Source organism: Tachypleus tridentatus, chromosome 7 (genome assembly GCF_004210375.1).
Source record: "Tachypleus tridentatus isolate NWPU-2018 chromosome 7, ASM421037v1, whole genome shotgun sequence".
In the NCBI taxonomy this organism is placed as follows: Eukaryota; Metazoa; Arthropoda; class Merostomata; order Xiphosura; family Limulidae; genus Tachypleus; species Tachypleus tridentatus.
The window spans coordinates 71,173,616-71,196,764 of record NC_134831.1 but is presented as its reverse complement, the minus strand read 5'-3'; the positions used below and the strand labels follow the sequence as shown (position 1 = coordinate 71,196,764).

The 23,149-nt window shown below is 29.9% G+C and overlaps 1 long non-coding RNA gene across 1 annotated transcript; it reads left to right on the top strand.

Moving 5' to 3' along the window:
* The first annotated feature begins 12,667 nt into the window (after positions 1-12,667).
* On the top strand, positions 12,668-13,647 carry LOC143258020 (uncharacterized). Its single transcript, XR_013032092.1, has 2 exons — positions 12,668-12,786; positions 13,058-13,647. It is a non-coding gene; the product is annotated as an uncharacterized LOC143258020 (long non-coding RNA).
* Positions 13,648-23,149: the final 9,502 nt, after the last annotated feature.

Here is a 23,149-nt window from a genome sequence, read left to right as displayed (position 1 = left end):
CTGTATGCATTATATTGTCATAATTATGTAAGAATCACTACCAGTTTGAAGAAAAATTATTTTACTTTTGAAATCACGAACTAGTTTGTACAAGTTTCACTGTATTAAGTAACTACTTTTATTTCATTTATGAAAATAATACCCTGAAATACAAAATCAAATAATTATAAATTGAAAATAATTGATGTAGTTTATTCAAAATAGAAGATTCATGAAAGAGTTCTTAAATTCCTGTAATATTTCAAAACATGTTTTCCATATTTAGGAATAATGGATATTCCTTTGAAAAACAAGAGAGTAATCATGATACATAGTAATGGAATAACAATATGCAAGTTTACTTTTAATGGTGTCTACTTTTGATGTTTATTGTGATAAAATCTAGTTGAAATAACTACTTGAATCTATCATTTGACAGAAGATCGGGAACATTACAACTTACATCTTAAATCCATAAATTTCCTCTAAATCAAATGCACTTTCTAAAAAATTTCCCCTTAATACATTATATAACTATGATGACTATGAGATACTAAAAATATATTTAACCTTTTGACATCATAACGTAAAAGGAATGTGCAGGTGAAAAGTAATGATTAAGAACTAATGGTGATTAGCCGATGACAGTCACATTTTTAATATCTCTTAGTAGTAAAATATATCATGTTTAGAAACTACAGGATAACATTACGAACGAAAGTTTGGAACTGATATTCTTTCACACTCTACGTTACGCTGACGAATATCAACATGAGTACTGGTGTTTATATTTAATTAGATCCGTATATTATTGTTATCAGTTGTTTAATATTTCCTTCATCTTTAGAGATATTTATTTGTTGATTAGAAGCTGATATTCTAAACAGACTACCCCTCTTGTTATTATAACCATCGCCTACTTAGCAAATTCTAACCGCTTGTATATACATCTGTGCGTGTGAACCTATGGACAAGAGGTGTGTAATGTAACCCTTCTAAGATGTTGATGAAAAATATATAACATTAATGGCTAATAGAAGATTTGATGTATTTGAAAATATATAATCATATCTCTAATGAATGTGTCTTTAAAGTCGCTTAAAGTATAGGATACCAGGAACAAAATCAGTTATTCAGTAGGACACTGTTATAAATAAATAAACTTTGTGATTTTCACGAATAGGTGTCTTTCGTTTTAATTGTTTATTTGTTGCTAAGCTCAAACTAACACATATTGCTATCTGTGGTTTGGTCACAACTTGCATGGAACCCCAAATTTTATACTGGTAAGCTCCAAAGTTACCTTTAAACGACTGCGGTTTTCTTTCGGGAAAACATTTGAATGATTGAAAGTGTTTGTCGAAAAAGTTTTCCCAAACTATAAAATTCTGGTTTTGTTATATAATGTATTAAGGGGAAATTTTTTAGAAAGTGCATTTGATTTAGAGGAAATTTATGGATTTAAGATGTAAGTTGTAATGTTCCCGATCTTCTGTCAAATGATAGATTCAAGTAGTTATTTCAACTAGATTTTATCACAATAAACATCAAAAGTAGACACCATTAAAAGTAAACTTGCATATTGTTATTCCATTACTATGTATCATGATTACTCTCTTGTTTTTCAAAGGAATATCCATTATTCCTAAATATGGAAAACATGTTTTGAAATATTACAGGAATTTAAGAACTCTTTCATGAATCTTCTATTTTGAATAAACTACATCAATTATTTTCAAATCGAAAAAAACTATTATAACACAGTGCAGCTTTCAATGTTAAAAAAACGGTATATTTTGAAGCAGTAAATAAATGACATAACACGTTATTAGAACTTTTAATTTGGCAAAGAGTTTACACCATTTAGACAAACATAAGTTACACAAACAATTTATTCACTCCCGGAATATGAATTGGAGCAAACAACATGGTATGACTGCTTAACTGCCTGGTATAATGATCAATGTTTTGTATGTTTATCGTTTTAAAGGGAAATATGATTTTCAAAAATAGTTAAAACTGGTAACCACAACAACTAATAACACCATTTGGAACAACAATAAAAGAAAACGTCAGAGAATTACTTATAATTAAATCCAGAGTTCAATGTATTGTATTCGAACGATTTTGGAGTCTCACCGCGTATTTAAATAGTCGTCACAATGTGGCCATGTTATATCTGCCGTCTGAGAATTTTGCGAAAAATTGCATAATAAGCTGTCATGTCTAAAATACACTGATGCAAAGAAGACGAAACAGCAGAAGTTAATTCTAAATGAGTTACAAATTTCTAAATATTAGATTAATATCTCATAACTAACTGAAGTAGCCGTATTTCACGCAACAATTTTGAAAATGTTAAACATCGATTTTGTGGCGAAAGTGTCTTTGAGATATTTCAACGCAGGTTTAAAAATTAACATATTCTTATTGCGTGGAATCCAATTAAGAATACAAATTACATTATATGACTTTGTTATTGTACAATACTCATGTGTTCTTCTTTGAGACATTTTCTTGCTGCGTAGATAAATATATCAGAATTCACTTGTTTTGTTCGTTTATTTTTAATCTAAGGTTGAAAAATTTAATGATGGAAAAATTGTATTATATTTTATGTCTGAGATAAACTGATGATCATATGAGTAAAAGTATTATTACTCTTTCTGTCTTCACAAAATAATACATTTAAGTTGATACAGCCAACTTACGTTGTTCCATGTTTGATGCTGGAAAGAAGTTTCCTCTTTTATATCATTAGACTACTACAGCTCTTTCTCATCCTTCTGGCAGTAGTATTTTCCACATTGTATTTCATACTGTGATTGGACAAAACTGGTTCATTCACGTAACGTTCTATGTGAATCATTTTCTTGTGATACTGCAGACATGAACCACATAATCTTGGGTTTTTCATTGTTGAAGTCATTGTTCTACAAGCCCTCTCCAACTCTCTCTTTGCACTCTTATTATTTACAGTTTCAACAGGCTGAACCGAGACTGTAGTAAACATTTTACAGACAGGAAATGGTACATGTAAAAAAACTATATTAATCTGGTAGTGTCCATTTCGTTACTTCAAAACTAGGAAATAATTTGTTTCATATTTACTGTAATAACTGTAAACAATAACGTTCACATTTTGATATTATTATCCTTTATCAGCAATTTATCAACAAAGGAAAAATTTATTCGATTCTATATTTGTTTAAATGGTGTAAACTCTTTGCCAAATTAAAAGTTCTAATAACGTGTTATGTCATTTATTTACTGCTTCAAAATATACTGTTTTTTTAACATTGAAAGCTGCACTGTGTTATAATAGTTTTTTTCGATTTTTACTATAGTCAAAAGCAAAGATCTTAAAGAAATTAACTGGAGGTGGTGAATAATAAGGATACGTTGGCTCTAGAGGATACTGACATGATGGAAAACAAGGTATATGGATTGGTAGTAGTGGAAAAGGAAAATTTGTTAGTAGAGGATGTAGTCGTGCTGGAAAAGAAAGTTTTGAGGGAGAAAGATATGGTAATGAAGGTTATCGTGGCTACAAAGATGGATATTTTCGGGGTGGTGACATGAGAGTAGAATATAAAGGAATATCTCAGTAATTCTACTGTTAGGCCCACATTTGGAACAGGTGAATTACACTATGTTAGAAATCAAAACAAACGTTTCATATGATGTCAACAATTTTTAAAGGAAAAAAGAAATAAACTGGTAAATAAGATTAATATGTAAGTAAGCTTGACCGTCAAAATATATCTAGTAATCGCAAAAATCAAAACAAAACACCCTTACATAAAGAAGTGTTTATGATAAATAAGAAAAATCTATATATCATATAAATTATTTATATAAATCACGTAAATAATAGAGAAAATAAAAACAAACATTCTTGTCCTCCGTAAAAATTAATTATGGACTTAGGTAATTAACGTGATTTTACTGTTTAATTATGGACTTGGCTGTAAAAAAACATACATACAATAAAAGCAGAATGATATATTGAAGTGAAATAATAGGAAATACAAGAAAAGTAGATTACGAAAATTAAAGTGAAACAGTAACTTCATAACCAATACGACATGTTTCTAGAAGAGAAACATGGATTTGTGGGTTCAGAGGCCGTGTAGATAAACATTATGCCATACCCAACCTTGAGTATTATAATGTAGACCTTTATCACATGAAATTTCAGTACTTCAGTATATAACAATAATGTTATCATGAAACAGAACTTAAAATCCAACCAGTAACACAGCGGAAATATCTGTAAATTTAATAGTAGAAACCTTTGGTGGGCAGAAAACATAAAGGTTGTAGTTTAGTTTTGTGCTAAATAAACATATAGATATGAAAAAAATACCTATAAATCAGGAGTGAAATGTGAGAAGAGAAGCAGCAGTTTAACAACACATTGTAAGTTACACTAACTAGGACTATTTCCGCCCACAAAACATAATGTTTGTTTTATTTGTTCATGATAAAATACAGTGTTGATTTTATAAAAATAATTGGAGTTTATAAGATGTTGAGGCAAAAATTACAGTATGATTGTTTCATTTATAACATGGTTTAATTTTCAACGTCTTACTTTGAAACAAACTATAAATTAATTGGTTGAAACTGTCTTTTAAATTATTTCTTTCCTTAAAACGTATATTATCAATTGCAAGGTTACATGTGGATTATTTTTATGCCTTACGTGGACCTTTCAAGAAACGCAATGCTGATGCTCTAGTGGAAACATTTTTATACCATGTTTTTGTGATTAATTTTTATAAACATACACATATGTTATTATGTTAAACATGTAAGGCTACATGAGGACTACATATGCTTGTTGTCCTTCTAAATTAGAAGTATATTAGTAGAAGGATTACAACTAGTCATCACCACCTGTTTCGCTACCATTTTAGCAATGATTAGTGGTATTGCCCTTCAAGTTATAACATCCCGCGGCTGGGAGGGCGAGTATATCTTGTGTGACGGAGATACGAGCCCGCGACCCAATGACCAAAAGTCGAGTGCCACCAGCATCTTGACCATTCTGGGCCCACCTCATAGACGTAAATGTCGTAATTGTTTTCTCTTCACCAGTGTGTTTAGTTTAAAATATTTTGTAAGCTATTGTTTGTATTGTTACAGGCAATATTATATTTTTATTTTAAATAATCATACCATTAACATTAATTTGTTATAGATAGCAATTCAAGTCTAACATGAAATTATTTTATTCACTATTTCCTCACGTTCTAGGGCGCTTATATCTGTTCTGAAAATATATGCTCTGATAAATATTTGTATTCATTCCAGCAGGCTAATCGATGTGACCCACAAAGGGACAAAACATTTTTTTCACTAATAGTAATTAGTAATTATAAATCCGGTAGGAATTTGATTCAATTTCAAGGGCTCAAAATTTTACACATTTAAACTGTAATAATTTGATATATTAAAAGTGGTTTCAGTTGTTCAAAAGATAATTTTTCATTATTTGAATTTCTCAGTACTATGTATAAAATTACATCAAGAAGAGATATAATCAAATTCTGACTTATAGACATAGAGATAGTCTTGTTCTTATTAAAAATTGTGTTGTGTTTTTGTAAAAAAAAGGATGTTGCACGTACAACATTTAATTTCGGTTTATTTCACAATCTTCTGTACAACCGAAATGTAAAAAAAACTTTTATAGAAGTGTGTTTGTGATATCACTAAACAGACAACTCTACATTTAATAAAACTCAATCACAACTTCTACTTGTGAAGTGACGGGTTCTCGGTTTCCATAGCTCAGTGTTAAGCCACCGACACGCAATACAGTTACGCCAAGACTGACTGAGGCACAACGCCATTGTTCGCTTGGAAGCAGGCGAATCTCGATCAGATGTTGCCAGAGCTGTGAATGTCCACCCAAGCACCATTACAAGGCTATGGAATCGTCATCAACAACATGGATCAATTCGTGACCGTCCACGATCTGACAGACCTCATGTGGCCACGCCCGAACAAGATCGCAACATCCGGTTACGTCTCCTTCGGGATAGAACCACCACTGCAACGTCTACTGCCTCAACCAACTTTGGATGTTCAGCAGTGAATGTGCAAAGTTTCACACATGTCATACAGAACTACCCGGAATAAACTTTTTAACAATTTGTCTCATATTTTGCTTTTTGCGTTTCTTTTTTTCAAGAGTATATTTCAAAACATGCATCCAAAATCTGTATTATCCTTGTAAAAATAACTTACATTCCTTTGAAAAACAAATCTTTATGCATGAGATATAGCACTGGAATAAGAATAAGAAAGGTTACTTTTAATGATGTCTAAGTTTTACATTTAATGTTATAAAACCTCGTTGAAATAATCCTTCGTATATATCAACTTCATTCTTGAAAAACGCAAAAAAGTCTCTGATTACAAAAATTAAACAACCTTTATGTTACATTAAACAGGCTAATGAAGTGGGAAAGTCAGACATTTGGACATTGTAAAAATTTTCATACGGAAAAAGACAGAAGAAAAGGAAAATTACAAATTATATTTTAAATCTACGAATTTCATCCAAATTAAACAGACATTTTATAAAATCCACACTTGATACATTATATAACAAAACCAACATTCTCCAATTTTGTAAAACTTTCTACATACTGCACTTTCAATCTTTCTTTGCTTCTATTTTTCTACGCTATCTTTCCAAGAAAATACCTCCAGGGATTTGACTGTTATTTAAGTTTTGAGGGTTATGCGTATAAAACTCTGGTTTCGAAAGAGGAAGTGACCAGATCACAGATAGCAGTCTCTTTTGGTTTGTTATTAGAAACAAATATACAAGAGAGAAAATAATATCTATCTGTTGAATATCGAAAAGAGTGTTTAAATATTAAATATCACGTTATATAGTGAAACAACCAAATTTATTCATTTATGATAATGTCTTACTGGATAACTGATTTTGTTCTATGCTTGCTTACAATTGAATATTGGGTCTTTATATTCCTACCGCTAACTCATATGGGGACATAAAAATAAGCCACTTCTAATGTGATATCATAATTAATTATAAATAATAAATAAGTTAAAGTATATTACTACATTTAAAGTTTACCAGAGTCGTATTGGCAATTGTTATTCACATTTTTAAATGAGCTTAGTTTCAGTCCATTGTTAAAATATGGACTTTCGTTCTTGATCACTAATATTTCATCCTTTATCAAAATTATATATATCTTTGTCTTGAGAGTAAAAAAACATAAGAAAAAAAGAAGAATGTTTCTCATTATGTTGTGTTTAAAAACGAAAACCAAATTCTCCTTTATCGTTTGTTGTTTCTGTATCTCACATGACTTTCATCGAGGCTTGAGAAGTCTCCAATTTATAATTGTTTCATTGCTTACAGTGTACGATAGATAGTCTTTTGTTGGAGAATACTTTCCTTTCACTGCGATCTCAGTTTCTGTACAAACCTCACTAAAACAAGCTGTATAAGGACTGAAAGCTGATATCATGATGAAATATTACTGTCTCACCTTTCATATACATGAAAAAGCAATATCTCTCAATGTTATACAACTTGATTTCTTTGTCTGTTTCGCTAAACAGGACGAATATTTATAATAATATGATCGAGTCATTTCCGACAACAATTAATCGGAGAAATTTTGTCGTAAAATAATAGCTAATTGATAGAGATAAGTACATAATGATCTGAAGCAATCTTATATATTTATATACCTATATTTCTACTATAATGGATTCATGAGATATCAAATATTGTATCAGTGGAACAACGATAATCAGGATAATCTCTTACAATATTTATTTTGTCCAAAACATATACTATATCACATCAAATATTTTCTCATTACAGTCTGGTAACTTACATGTAAAAAAAATGTATGTCGTCACAGTCTTGTAACTCATATGCAATCAGTGTGATCACATCTCTTATTTAATGAAGAGAAATCCAATTTAAGTTAATAAAACTTGAATAAGGGATGAGATGTTGAAGGAAAACCTTATAACCACAACATGAGGACCGTTTTTTCCAGCTGTCTCTAATGCCCTCACTCTGTACGCTTGCTTGCAGTTGAATATTGGGTCTGTATAACCAAACCGCTGACATGATGATATAAAAAATATTTGGTTTAATAATTAATTACAAATTAAAACATATTATTTTGTTTAATGTAAACCAGACGCATTTTTGCAGTTATTATTTACATTTTGAAATGAGTTTAGTTTTAGTTAAAGTACAGACTTGACTTTCTTTTGTAGAGTTCTGAACTGAATGCACAAAGCGAATAATTAGTTGTATGAATTATTTTATCTGAAAACAATAACTACAAAAGTTTTAGTGTGATAATGTTAAATTGCACTTGAGTGACTTTCTACAAGGACGATTTTTTGCTGATATATTTACATAAACAAAATTCATATCACGCAAAAACATTTAATACAAAGTTACACAATAAGTTATTTACACTCTGTCTACTGACTGGAATTGAATTTTGGGCCTTTTATTACTTACCGTTATTTCACCAGGAGACATAAAAATTAATCTCGTGAAAACTGATTTAATAATTAGTTACAAATAACAAAGAATTTAAAATATATTAATTCGTTTAATGTCAACCAAACACATTTGGTAATTGTTCTTCACATTTTGAAAGCTTAGTTTTACTCCAAGCAAAGGTTTAAATTCCATGTATTAAGTTATAAACTTAATAGATAGAGCAAAAAATAATAAAGTGTAAATATCTAACTCAGAAGAATAATCACGAATGCTTTAGTGTGATAATGTTAATTTGCACTTAAATGACTTCATACGGGAAATAGATTTTATTACTGATGTATTTATATAAGGAAAACGAACATCACTCAAAAATACGAACCAACAAATGATCGTTTTTCGAGAACAAAAGTCGAACAAAGTAAATCATAATCATATTTTGTATTTCAGAAAAAATAAATTTTAAGTCCAATAAAAAATATGACGAATTCTACCTTCTTATATAATAGAATAATTAGGGGTGAATCTCTCAAATTGTTTTGCTACTTGTACTGATAAACCAGAAAAATTGAAAAGTCTAACATACTAGTAATAAAAATTTCTTGGGTATCTTCGTTTTGTATTATATTAGTCCTTTCTTTTCTGTAGACTAGGTATTCAAATAAGTATTTGTATGTCATATTTAAAAACGCTCTATAACTATATCAAAAGAAGCCCAAGAGTTTGCGATGGGTAGGGATTACTAGGTGCCTTCCTTCCAGTATTTCACTGCTAAATTATGTTCGGCTAGATCAGATAGACTTCTAATAAGTTTATCCAAAGTCCAACAAATGAGTACATTATCTACATGGAGGTTTCAAGTTTGTAATCCAAATGCTATTTACCACTTTTTTTTTAAACTATGAACATTCATATACCAATTGACTACTCTATCAACAGAATTTAAAGCTAATCCATGTAACGGTTGCTTGTAGGCCTAATAAATATACATATTTGACTTAGACTTGCAAATTGGAATTTGGTATTATCCACCAGAATAAGACTTTACAAATACATCATCTGAACGGCAGGACCTTAAACATAGCTACTTGTGACATGAAAGTGGCCCGGCATGGCCAAGCGTGTTAAGGCGTGCGACTCGTAATCTGAGGGTCGCGGGTCCGCAACCCCGTCGCGCCAAACGTGCTCGCCCTTTCAGCCGTGAAGGCGTTATAATGTGACGGTCAATCCCACTATTCGTTGGTAAAAGAGTAGCCCAAGAGTTGCCGGTGGGTAGTGATGACTAGCTGCCTTCCCTCTAGTCTTACACTGCTAAATTAGGGACGGCGAGGACAGATAGCCCTCGAGTAGCTTTGTACGAAATTCAAAACAAACAAACAAACAAACATGGAACTGCTGAGCAGAAAGAATACAAGCCGGTAAAATTTGTCCTCTAAAAGATAAAACACTTAACTAATGAATAGAATAACCATCATGCTTATAACGTCATTGTATCCGAAAGTGCTTGAACTTTTCATTGGCAAAATGATTTTATTAAAAATTTATATTTTTAATATATTTTAAAAAACATTTTCTAACGTCGAGGTTTTTGTTTCTGATGATTATTTTTAGCAACTGTCAAAAATTTGTCTCCTGTTGTTATATTTACATATATATATATATATATGAAAGTCTTTATAACTGCCTTAATTAAACAAGTTTGAGGGCCCCGCAACTATCAAAACTATCTTCTGCTGTTATATTTAAAAAAACATAAACAAGTTTGAATTTCTTAGTTTGTTAAATTTGTATTGTATCTACTAATATCTGTATTCCTATATATATTCGGAGTTATTAAATGATTATGAGAAATAAAATGGCTCTGTTGCTATTAATTAATGACTTGTAGCTAATAGCGAAAACAATGTAATTAAAATGTGATTTCTCAACAATTGAGATAATTGAAGATGCGATACAAATAACAAACATAATTTGTGAATGAGAAAATTCTAATTTATTAAAAAGAGTAGAAAATTCAGACTGAAGAGTGGTGATGACTAGACGCCTTCTTTCTAGTCTTGGATTGCTGAATTAGGGATAGCTAGCACAGATAGCCCTTGTGTAGCTTTGCGCAAAAATTCAAAACAAACATAAGGAGAGCGTGTCCTTTTTTCTTGTCGAGATAATTATCAACAACGCTATAAGTGTTATTTTGGAAGTTCCAACAGATGGATGGGGACTTGAGGCAATAAGAACGCTAGACTTTACAGCAAGAATGAACAAACATATTACATGGTCTGTAATCCGTGTACTGTTTTCTAGAATGAACACCAGATGTTTTCATGCCAATTCTTATTGGTCTGTAGTATTGCGACGTCTTTGCTGTAGCCCCAAAAGAATGAGACCTCTCGCCATTAAGTAAATTATACACCCTTGTAAATTGGCTTACATACATATTTCATCAATTTTAATTAAAATACTTCAACTTAACATTGCGACTATGCTTACAATCAGAGCTTTCAATATAGCTAGTTCAAAATTTTTTCACAATGAAAATATCTTCTGTTTGGTTTGTGTGGAAGTTCTCGAAAAGCTACACGAGGGCTATCTGCAAAACTGTTCTTAAGTTAGTTTAGAGAGATGTAACAGATAGTTGAATGATAAAATTATAGTGTATCAAACCATAAATAGTTAATACTCCTGACTTGCAAGAAAAGTTAAATTCACAACTGATGGAACAGTAAATACATAATTCCCCCACATTCCAATTAAACACTGTATGGTTTCAAAAATAGCCGTAACGTTAGTACTTCCATATTTAGAAAACTATTCAGTAGAAATATGTTAAAAACTAGTAAATTCATCGCAACTTTCTGTTTGCATAGAATTAAAATAAATAAATTCATTAAAATTTTGACATATATATATACACATATATATAAATATAAAGAGAAGTCACATTCGTATGTACAGCATGTGATTATTTTTAAATAAGTTAATTATCAATTAAACTCTGCAGCATGAATAGACGAACCCAGTATACGGTCTGTAATCTCTGTACTGTATTCTAGGATATACACCATTTGTTTTCACGACAAATCATATTAGTCTCGAGCTGTGTGAGGTCACTGCTGTAGCCCAAAAAGAATGAGAACTCTCGCCATCAAGTAAATCATCCCTCTAAGTAGAATTTATTAACTTTAGAGTGAATTTTTAAGCAGTTGAAGCAAATAACTAATCATACTTACTAATTGGTATTATAAAATATACATATCCATACCCGATAGTTACATCAGTAATGCTTTCTCTTTTATTCTAACATAACTAAAAACTTAGTGTATTTATAAGGAATCAACCAGTTTTTATCTTTTGATATTTTTATTACCTTCATCTACTTGACGATTTACCATTTAAGTTGTGATAAGTTGCATTATAAAGGTTATAATGCATATCTAAATTTAATGATGCGAACCAGACGAAACAGCAGAAGTTGATTCTAAATGAGTTAGAATATTTTAAGTATTAGTTACTGCAATTCACCAAACAACTTTTAAAATGTCAGAAACCTTATCAATTTTTTGGCTTTAACGTCTTAATTTCGAGGGAAAAACATTCCAGATATTTCGATGGCAGGACGAAAAATTGATGTATTATTATTACATTAATTCTATTTAAAATTTGAGATTAATATAATATAACTTCGTTATTATGCAAGACTCGTATTTTTTTCTTTGAGAAATTTTCTTACTTCGTAAATAAATATAATCATTATCAGAATTCCCTTGAAAAGTTTTGTTTGTTTGTTTGTTTTTATTTAAGGTAGAACAATTCAATGATGGAAAACAAACTCTATCAATATTTTTGTCTGAGATAATCTGTTAGTCATATGACTTAAAATATTATCATTACTGAGTGAACAATATTATATTGGTAATTAGAACTTGCCCACATGTTGATCCGTGTTTGATGGTATCCATTATGAACTGTAATTATTTCATTGCACGTAAAATTCCTCTCTCATATCATCAAACCACTGCAGCTCATTCTCATCCTATTGGCAGAGATAGTTCCTGTATTATACTTCGCACTATGATTGGGCAAAAGTGTACCATTCACGTATCATTCTGTATGTCACGTTTTCCGTTGATACAGCAGACTTCAACTATATAATCTTGTGTTTTTCATCAGTGAAATCACTGTTCTACAAACTCTCTCGCTTTACACTCTTAACATTTACAGTTGGTAGAGAGTGAACCGAGACTGGAGTGAACAATTCGGTAATGAAATTCTTTAAACGGAAAATGGTAAGCGTACAAAAACTGTATTTAAACTGCTATAATCTGTATCGTTACCACAATGCCAAGAAAGATTTTGTTTCATGTTTATCGTGATCACTATAAAGAATAACTTTCAATATTCGATATTTAAAATCCTTTATCTGTATTTTGTCAATACTGGAAAATTCTGTCGATGCCATTTTTCTCTAAATGCTGTAAATCTTTTTGAATTCAAAACTTCTATTAACGTATTACGTTATTTATCTACTGCTTCAATATATATCGTTTTTTTATATAGGAAAAGCTGCAATGTATTGCAATAATTTTGGCGACATTTACTCTAGTCAGAGGTGAAGATCTTGGAGAATTTGACTACTCTTCTAACAATCGAAATGATCTCTCCTTAGCAAGGCAAAATCACGGAGTCGGGTATGCATCTCGAGGCCATAAATTTAGTGTACTCGTTGGTACTAGCGGATATAGTCGTTGGGAAAAAGGATTGAATGGCAAACATGGATGGATGGCAGGAGAGTAGGATACAGTAGCTAATAAAGAGGGAGATATGTTTCTGTGGGTTTTGGAGGAGGTTGATATTAACTGTAATAATCAAGTTGCTTCTACTGTTCGTATTTTGTATCTTGGTGTATCTAAACTTTTAGAAACTCAAATCATTGAATCAGATACTTGTGTGTATAGTTTTTGAGAATTAACTTGCTGAGAATTAATTTAGCATATCCTTGGTGAACTGAACATACTTATGAATGAAACTTTATTATTTGATAGCCTAACAATACACGTTATGTAGTTGCAGAATATTTTAAATTTGATTTTGGTTATTGTAATAATTTACTCAGAAAAACATAAAATAAAGAAATTTAGCAACAGCTATTATTTTATTTTATTTGTGTTTCTTTGTGGCACATGGCAATATACCAGTATATATGTTAAATTAAAATTAAATCAAAAACATTAACTTTATAATTTTCAATGTGTTAAAAGATTTCTCATTCCCAAACCTCAAATGATGTGAAAGAGAATACCTAAGAACTCGAGAAGAAATAAGTAATAATATGCTACAAATCATAAGAAACAACTCGATTAAAGGCAATATTGGATGTGTAAAAAGTTATTCAGTAACTGCGAAGATCAAGACCATGTAATCATACATAAACTTACTGAAAGAGAGTGTTTATAAAATATACAAAAATTTAAAGCTGAATAAATAACCAATATGGTTGAAAGTATAATAAATAACAGGTATTCTGGTCGTATGAAGCAAGTAATTGTTGCCTGAGGTATTTCAGGAGAAATATGATTTTAATATTTAATTATGGACTTTAGTTCCTTATAACTAACATCTCATCCTTCATCAGAATTATGTACACATGTTTACTTTACAGTATAAAACATAAGGTTTAAAGAAAAATCGTGTTGTGTTTAAAGATGAAAACTCAGTTCTCCTTGATCGTTTGTTCTTCTCATATCTCGTTTGGCTTTCAACGAGACTCGAGAAATCTCTATCATATAATTGTGTCACCACCCATAGTGTACGATAGTATGTTGTTGAAGCTATATTCTTTCTAATGCGATTTTATCAAAGATATAAACTTTTCAAGAAATAACTGTATAAAGACTGTTAAACTCATATGAAATTATCTTTTTCGGCAATTTTGTTTTCATTTTTCGATTAAAACCATAATTTTTAATGGTGAACTTATGAATACGTCAAAAATAACTTATGTCTTAGGAACCGCGTGTGCAGCTTAGAAGAATATTATCGTCATAACATTATCTTTTCATAATCTGGCTTATGGCACTTGCTAAACAAAAAGATAAATTATTATTAAATGAAAATAGACTTTTGTAATGTCTACATTCATGGCGTTCTTTTTCAATACATTATTTATGTCGAAATGAAGACAGTCAGTGGAAATAGAATGATAGGGGCTTGCAGGCTGACATGTGCGGACAATGTCGATTAAACTCACGTTTAAGTGTAAAAGCGTGTGGTTATAACCAGAATCTTAGCAGCACATGAAACGTGTAATTTACTTCACAACGTAAGAAGAATGAGCGAATGAAGAGAGAAGAATAACAAACATATAAGATTGCTAAATAAAATTGAGGTTAAATAATAAATTGATAAAAAAAATCATGTCTTTGTTTCGATAACGTAATTGTTTATTTCAGAATGGTTGTTCAAAGCTTCATAAAAAGACCGGGAACAAAATGCCGTTAATAATTTGAAACTGAAAAATACAAACATGTTATGTGACTTTCATCACATACTGTATCACTTTGGCTACTCGTATATTAGTGAAAAATCGGATTTATTTTCACTTTCATAACACACACAGACTTTCATTATGGTAGAAGCAAACCGTAGATACGTGGATTCATACTCCACTCAGTTAACCATTAAGCCACATTCGTCGCTATAAAATCTTGTCATGACAACATGAACAACTCACTAACATTTCAGAATTACGATTATAATGATCCTTTGGAATATAAAAGTTCAACACTTCAATATATAACATATTGTTATAATTAAACACAAATGGAAATACAACCAGTGGCCTATCGGACAGAGTACAGATAACCCATTGTTTAACTTTGTGTTGAACATCAAAAGAAATAAACATAAAGAGACAAACCATAGCTGTAAACCACAAATGAAATACAAGGTAAAACCAACATTTTAATAACTTTATATTTTTTTAACTAGCCTGACTTCTTTTCGCCTACAAAACATTATGTTATTAGTTGTTCATGATAAAATACACTTTGTTGTTATTATAATAATTGTAGGAGTTTATGAAGGGTTGAGACAAGAATTACTATATGATTGTTTCATTCAGAACATGGTTTAATTTTTGAGTGCCTGAATTTCCAACAAACAATAATTAAACTGGTTCCAATTGACTTTGAAAATCTTTCTTTCGAACAATCGTATATTATCAATTGTAAACTTTTTGTCTCAATCCATGCGTGTTATTTTTACGCATTATATGGACTTTCAACAAATAGTTTTTATCCTAATGCTGAAGCACTGTTGTAAAACGTTTATAAGAGTATTTTCTTTTATTAATTTTTGTATACGTACAAATAAATGACTGGCGTACATTTCAGAAAACGGAACTTTAAACTATATCTGTAGAAAACAGCGTGTTGTTCAGTTCAAAGTACACAAACTTTTATGAATTTATGCGTTTTAGACTAAAACTTTTAAAGTTTAACGTTTTTATAATGAAATATTATTGTGCTATCTCGCATATACATTGAAAACGCAAAATTACTCATGTTCTACAATAACCGAAGTATTATATTGTTAGAACTTTATCTCTCCCCTTGTTTCAACAAACAGGAGTAATATTTATAATATAGTATAAACTTGTATGTCAATTGGATCAACGACAACCAGTTTAATATCTTTTTATGTTTATTTTGGTCAGCGCATGCACAACAATAATTGAAATAATTTCAATTGTTAACTCATTTCTTTCAACAATCGATCTCAGACTGTTAGACAGACTGGTAACTAACATGCTACAACAAAGAATGTCTTCTAACATTGGTAGCTTATATACTGTAACATTAATATCATTATTTCCATTATATGAAGACGAGAAACCACTATAAGACTATTAAAATTAAATGTAGGCTTAATTGGTGAAGAAAACTTTCTTATTATGTTAAACTTGTACGACTACACGAGGACTATCTCCACTAGTCGTCCCTCATTTAGCAGTGTAGGACCTGAGGTAAAACGGCTTGTCACCACAATCCGCCGCCAACTCCTGGACTACTCTTTTACGAACGAATACTAGGATTGTAATCACATAACACCCCATGTCTGAAAAGGTTGGCGTGACTATTATAACGGAGATACGAACCAGCGACCCTAGACTAGTCGAGGACCCCCTAACTACCTGGCTATGCCTAGCCCACCACACGGTCGTAAATGTAGCAAGTTTCTTCTGTGAGTAATTGTATTCCGTTTAAAATATTTTTCTAAGCTATTGTTTATATCGCTAGAGGCATTATTAGATACTTTTTTATTGAAAATAATCATGCCATTCATATTAACTGGCTATAGATAACAATACAAGACTGTGATATAAATTATTTCATTTATCACTTTACCATGCATTTTAGGGCATTTACTTCAGTTTTGAGAATATAAGCACTATTAAGGTATTTCTAATCATTCATGTAGTTTAAGTTATCTCACCCATTGTGGCACTAGACATGTTTCCACTACCAGTGAAAAGGCCGTTCTAGACGGATGTTTGTACCAGTAATAAATTACAGTAGCATAGATAATTAAAGCTCTTAAACTCCAAAGACGATTTTATATACTGAACTCAAACTTTTCATAAATTTTAATCATATAAACTATGATGTTTTTTACACAGGAAAAGAAGTTATAGTTATTGAAAAAATAATTTTAAAGAACTCCAGTTTTCAGTACCTCATTTAAAATTACATCAAAAAATATAATCAAATCCTGACATAAAGTTATTGAGAAAGTCATGTTCTTGTTTTGAAGAAAGTACTTTTATTTAAAAGTGTGTACTATTGTTAAAAATGGATGTTGCACGTACCGTATTTATATTCGGTGTATTTCTGAAGTTGAATACACAAAATGTGACAATGCTTTCAGGGAAGTTTGCTTCTGACACCCCTCAACGTACAACGCCACACTTCATAGGCCACAATCACAACGTCTGGCTTAGAGATCTTGCAAATTTTCAACACTGTACGTAGCACCATTGTGTTTATTATTTGGTTCAGATATACTGACAGACTGTTATGTAAAGAGGCATCAATATGCTCCATTATAACAGAAAACTGCAAGAGGTTCTAAACAATTCCGAAGTAATTTAGTATTAGATAGGTTTATATAGTATAGAATAGTTCAAAACGACTTTGGTTTTTAAACTGAAGACAACACATGACGCTCTCATTTAATAATATAAATAAAGTTCGTTGAAACTATAATCATTTTCTTTAAATTATTTATTAATGTGAATAAAGACTACTGTTTGAATTTATATTATTATAGTTATGTAACGATCACTACGAGTTCGAAGAAAATATTTATTTACTTTTCTTGAATTTACGAACTAGTTTGTACATGTTTCTGTGTATTAAGTAACGACTTTTATTTTAGTTATGAAGATAATACACTGAAACACAAAATCAGATAATTGTAAATTGAAAACAATTGATGTAATTTATTCAAAATAGAATATTCATAAAAGAGTTCTTAAATTCCGGTAATACTTCAAAACATGTTTTCCATATTTAGGAATAGTGGATATTCCTTTGAAAAACAATATAATAGTCACGATACATAGTACTCGAATAACAACATGTAAGATTACTTTGAATGGTGTCTAAGTTTGATGTTTATTGTTATAAAATTTAGTTGAAATAATCTTACCTATATATAATCTTCATTCTTGCGAAGCGCAATTAAACCTTTTTTACAAAAATTAAACAGCCTTTATGTTACATCACACATGCTAATGAAGTAGAAAAGTCATCTACTTAAATTTATCTATTGACAGAAGATAGGGAAAGTTATAAGTTATATCTTAAACCTTTAAATTTTATTCTAATCAAATCGACTTTTTCAAAATTTCCCTTTAATACACTACATAACAATACCTGCCTTCTCCAATTTAAAAAAAAAAAAAAAACTTTCTTCGACATACGCTTTCAATCATTCTAGACTTCTATTTTTTAACGCAGTCTTTCCCAAAAGAAAGCCACAGAGGGTTAACGGTAACTTTGTAGCTTACCAGTATGAATTTCGGGTTTCAATACAATTTTTGACGAGATCACACATTGCAGTATGTGTTGCTTTGTGCTTAGGAAGAAATAAACAAGAGGAAACAAAATATATCTGTTTGTTGAATATCAAACAGAGTCTTTAAAATTTAAATATCAAGTTAGGTTTTGAAAATCACAAAGTTTATTCCTTTATAATAATGTCTTACTAAATAACTAATTTTGTTCCATGGTGTCACGTACTTTAACCTTTGGGATGGAATAAACACCTAGTGAGCAGAACCCTATTGTTAACACTATGTTTACCGTAAGAAATAACTTTATGTCTTAAAAGTACATTATATTTCAAATAGGAAGTTAAAAATACGTATGAATTTCTCTTTATTTCCAATTTTCTATAACATTTTAACCTAAGAAAGTTTAAATTAATACTTTTGGGAATGCTTTATTAATTCTACATAAATAAAATTAAATTCCAAATGAGATAATAAAACACTATATATGTAAAAATGGCTGGTTTGGGTTTAATTTTTTTTTTTTTTTTTTGTAGAGAAGCGAACAAGATGTCGACCTTCTTCGGTCATCGTCAGGTTCACAAAGAAAGAAAGAGGTAACTGACCAATTGTTGACCACATGTTTGAAAGGGGTTGGGTAACTGAGTATAGGATTACAGAGGGCATGCTCAGATGTTTGATTGTATTTATTAATATAGGTATAAAGGTGTTCTTTTGTATTGGTTTATTTTGGGCTTAAGTTGTATAAGTAAGGCTTCTTTAATTTACGTTTTCATAACGTTTTCATTTATTAAGATTAATAGAGTTAGTTTAAGTTACATTCATTTTCTTTAAAGGATTTATCAAAACGAGTAAAGACTTGTGTGTCAACTTTATATTTTAATAATTACATTACGTTCACTACCAAGTGAAAAAACACATTTGTTTTCTTGAATTCACGGTCCAGTTAGTACTTGTTTCTCTGCATTAAGTAACTACTTTTATTTCAGTTATAAAGTTAATACCCTAAAATAGAAATCCATATACTAATAAATTGAAAATTATTTATTTAAATTAAAAAAATTAGGAAATTGTTCTTAATGTAAGGAAATATTTCAAAACTTTTATTCCTCCATTGAAGAAAGTTACTTAATAAAGCTGCCATGTCTTATAATAATGGATATTTCTTTGAAAACCAAAATATTAATCACGAGATATAGTACTGGAATAACAATATGGAAGCCTACTTTTAATGGTATCTCGGTTTGCGTTTATTGCTATAAAACCTCCTTGAAATAATCTTACGTGTATACCAATTTCATTCTTGCAAAGCGCAATTAAGTCTCCGATTACAAAAATTAAACAATCTTTCTATTCATTAAACATGCTAATGAAGTAGGAAATTCAAACCTCTGGACATAATAAACATTTTCTTACTGTTAAATGATAGAAGAAAGAGGGAATCACAACTTATATTTTCAATCTATAAATTCATCGAAATCAAACTGTCTTCTTATAAAATTCACCCTTAATTCATGAAATAAAATATCAGCACAATACTTTCTTCAACGTATACTTTCAATCACTCTTTTCTCCTATTTTCCACATACAGTTTTCTCCAAAAAGAAATATCCAGTAGTTTAACGGTAACGTAAGTTTTGAGGCTTACGGGTATTTGTTTACTACAGAACAGAGTATCTAAAAATTAAATATCAAGTTAGGTAGTGAAAACCACAAAGTTTATTCACCTACAATAATATCTTATTGGATAACGTATTTTCTTTCATGCTGTCGCATACTTTAACCCTCAACAGAAAAATCGACATTCCAAACACGTTCATTATAGGTATAAATACTTATTTTCAAATATATGAATTTTTTTATTAACCATTACTATTGTATTCTTTCATCAATATCTTAGAAGGTTTACATTTCATTTTTTGTTCCATTAAAAAAGGTAAATATAATACCTTTATACACACACACACACAAGTAGTACAATCGCATATCTGCGAACTTTCAACGCTATAAACTAGGTTTAGATACCTGTGGTAGGTATAACCTTATTTGTTATTTTGTGCTTAATTTCAAACGGAAAAAGCCTTCACATCTTCATGTTGATTTTTAGCTAATAACAATTTGTTTGAAAATACACTATTTTCAAAATAGAAAAGTTTAAAATGCACATAAATTTCTATGTATTTCAAGTTTTCTGTAAGAATTTGAAGAAGGAACTCTTAGCTTAATTCTTTTTGAAGTAATTGTTACTTCTGCATAAATAAAATTCAAATTCAAATTAGATATCTAAAAACATTAATCTGTACAACGGCCAGAACTTTCATTGTATTGCTGCTAGATGATGTTTCGTCATGAACACAGTCAATTCTATACAATGGGCTCTTTCCACTCTGCCCACTTGCTTGTATTTGAATAATGAGTCTTTACAACCTAACCACTAACTCATATGGAGTCATAAGAATAAACCTCTTGAAAAGTGGTTTAATAATTAATTACAAATAACAAAGAAGTTAAAGTATATTACTACGTTTAAAGTTTTTCAGAGACATTTTGGTAACTGTTATTCACATTTTGAAATTAGCTAAGTTTCATTCCTAGTAAAGATTTGACTTCCATTTATAGAGTTCTAAATTGAATAGATAGAGCAAAAAATATAAATATGATTTTTTTTTCTCAGAAGGATAACGACAAATGTATTGATGTTGTAATATAAACTTGCACATGACTGACTACCAATTGGAAAATTATTTTTTGCTGATATATTTATATAAACAAATTTCTTATCATTCAAAAACATGAACTAACAAATATTCTTATTTAAGAAAATAAAGATGAACAGAGAAAATTTATTTTTTCGTGCGATTAGAACTGTGAAGTATTTGACTTTCATATAAGAAAACGAATAATATTAAAGAAATATGAATTTTACTAAGTTTCTTTATACCAGGAAAGAAATTAAATGAGGATTCGTTAGGTGGAGACCTAAAGCATTCTCTGATTGGCTTTACAGTATGGTGCTGAGGACAGTTTTTGCTATTCAAGATTTATCAGCACAGTGTGGGTCAGTGTTTTTTAATATTATACATATAGTTAAATTAATTAAAATAAATATGTTTTGAAGCAAATAAGGAATTAAAATAAAAAAAACAAAATTATTCACTCTTTCTGCACAGGCATTTGTCATTAAAAATAATAGTAATAAATGATAGAAATAATGTAAAATACATTTTTAGAGTGTTCTTTTACTCATATTTTACAATAATTAAGAATATTTTGGTGAAGTTTGTAAGGATAAAATAAATTACTTTAAGAGAAAATATTAAATATGAATGAAGTACAAAAAATAACTTTCTCTATTTCATATTTGTTCTGTGTATATTCATTGGATATAAATATATAGAAATACAATGAATTATTTACCAAGTATTGAAAACTAGAGGAAATTGAATATTTTAATCTGATATTAATTTAATCATTATTTATGATTGGTAATATATTTCACGTACTTTGCAAATAATAACAGATGGCGTTTTTTTTTGCTTTTACCAGGATATCAGTTTATATATTTAATGAAAGGTTGCGACGCATTTTGCGCCTATTGATTATGTAAGATTTAAAAATATGAAGAAAAAAATATTTAGCTTTCCCTTGAAACAAACACAAGTTAATACAAAACCGATACAAACAAATACTTTATAACTGTACAGGTAATGAAAGAAATGAACGTCTTTACATCAGATGAAGCATTCGATCTTTGTTCATCTATCTTCTAGAAATGTTCAATTAGAGGTTGCGAAAAAAGAATATGGAAGATACGTTGCTTCAGGTAGATATGGTGGTAATGAAGAATAAGGTTTTGGTAGTAGAGGAATTAGTAGCGACACAAAAATTAGATTTTGTAAATTAGTTGTGTCAAGGTCAACTTTTTCTGAGAGCTACATCTGAAACAGATGAAATACACTATGATAGAAATCAAAACAAACAACTCACATGATAGCAACTACTTTTAAACAACAAAATAAATAAATTAGTTAATAAAAATAATATTTAAGTAATGTAGAGCGTAGAAAGATATCTAGTAATAATTAATAACAAAACCTTACATGCATACCTAAAGTCATAGAAGAGGAATGTTTCAAAGTTATACAAAAATTAGAAAATGCTGTATAAATAACAGTATTGAAGAAAGCACTCTTTTCATCAGTAACTATTAATTATGGGCGTAAGTACATTATGAGAAACGCGATTTGACTGTTAAAATATGGACTTTCGTTCCTGATCACTAATATTTCGTCCTTTATCAAAATTATATATTTCTTTGTCTTGAGAGTAAAAAACATAAGGAATAAAGAAAAATAGTTTTCACTGTGTTGTGTTTAAAAACTAAAACCAAATTCTCCTTTATCGTTTGTTGTTCCTGTATTTCACATGGCTTTCAAGGAGGCTTGAGAAGTCTCTAACTTATAATTGTTTCATTGCTCAGGGTGTACGACAGTCTTTTGTTGAGGATATTTTTCTTTTAATGCGATCTCAGCGTTGGATCAAACTTTGCTAAAATAAGCTGTATAAGGACTAAAAAC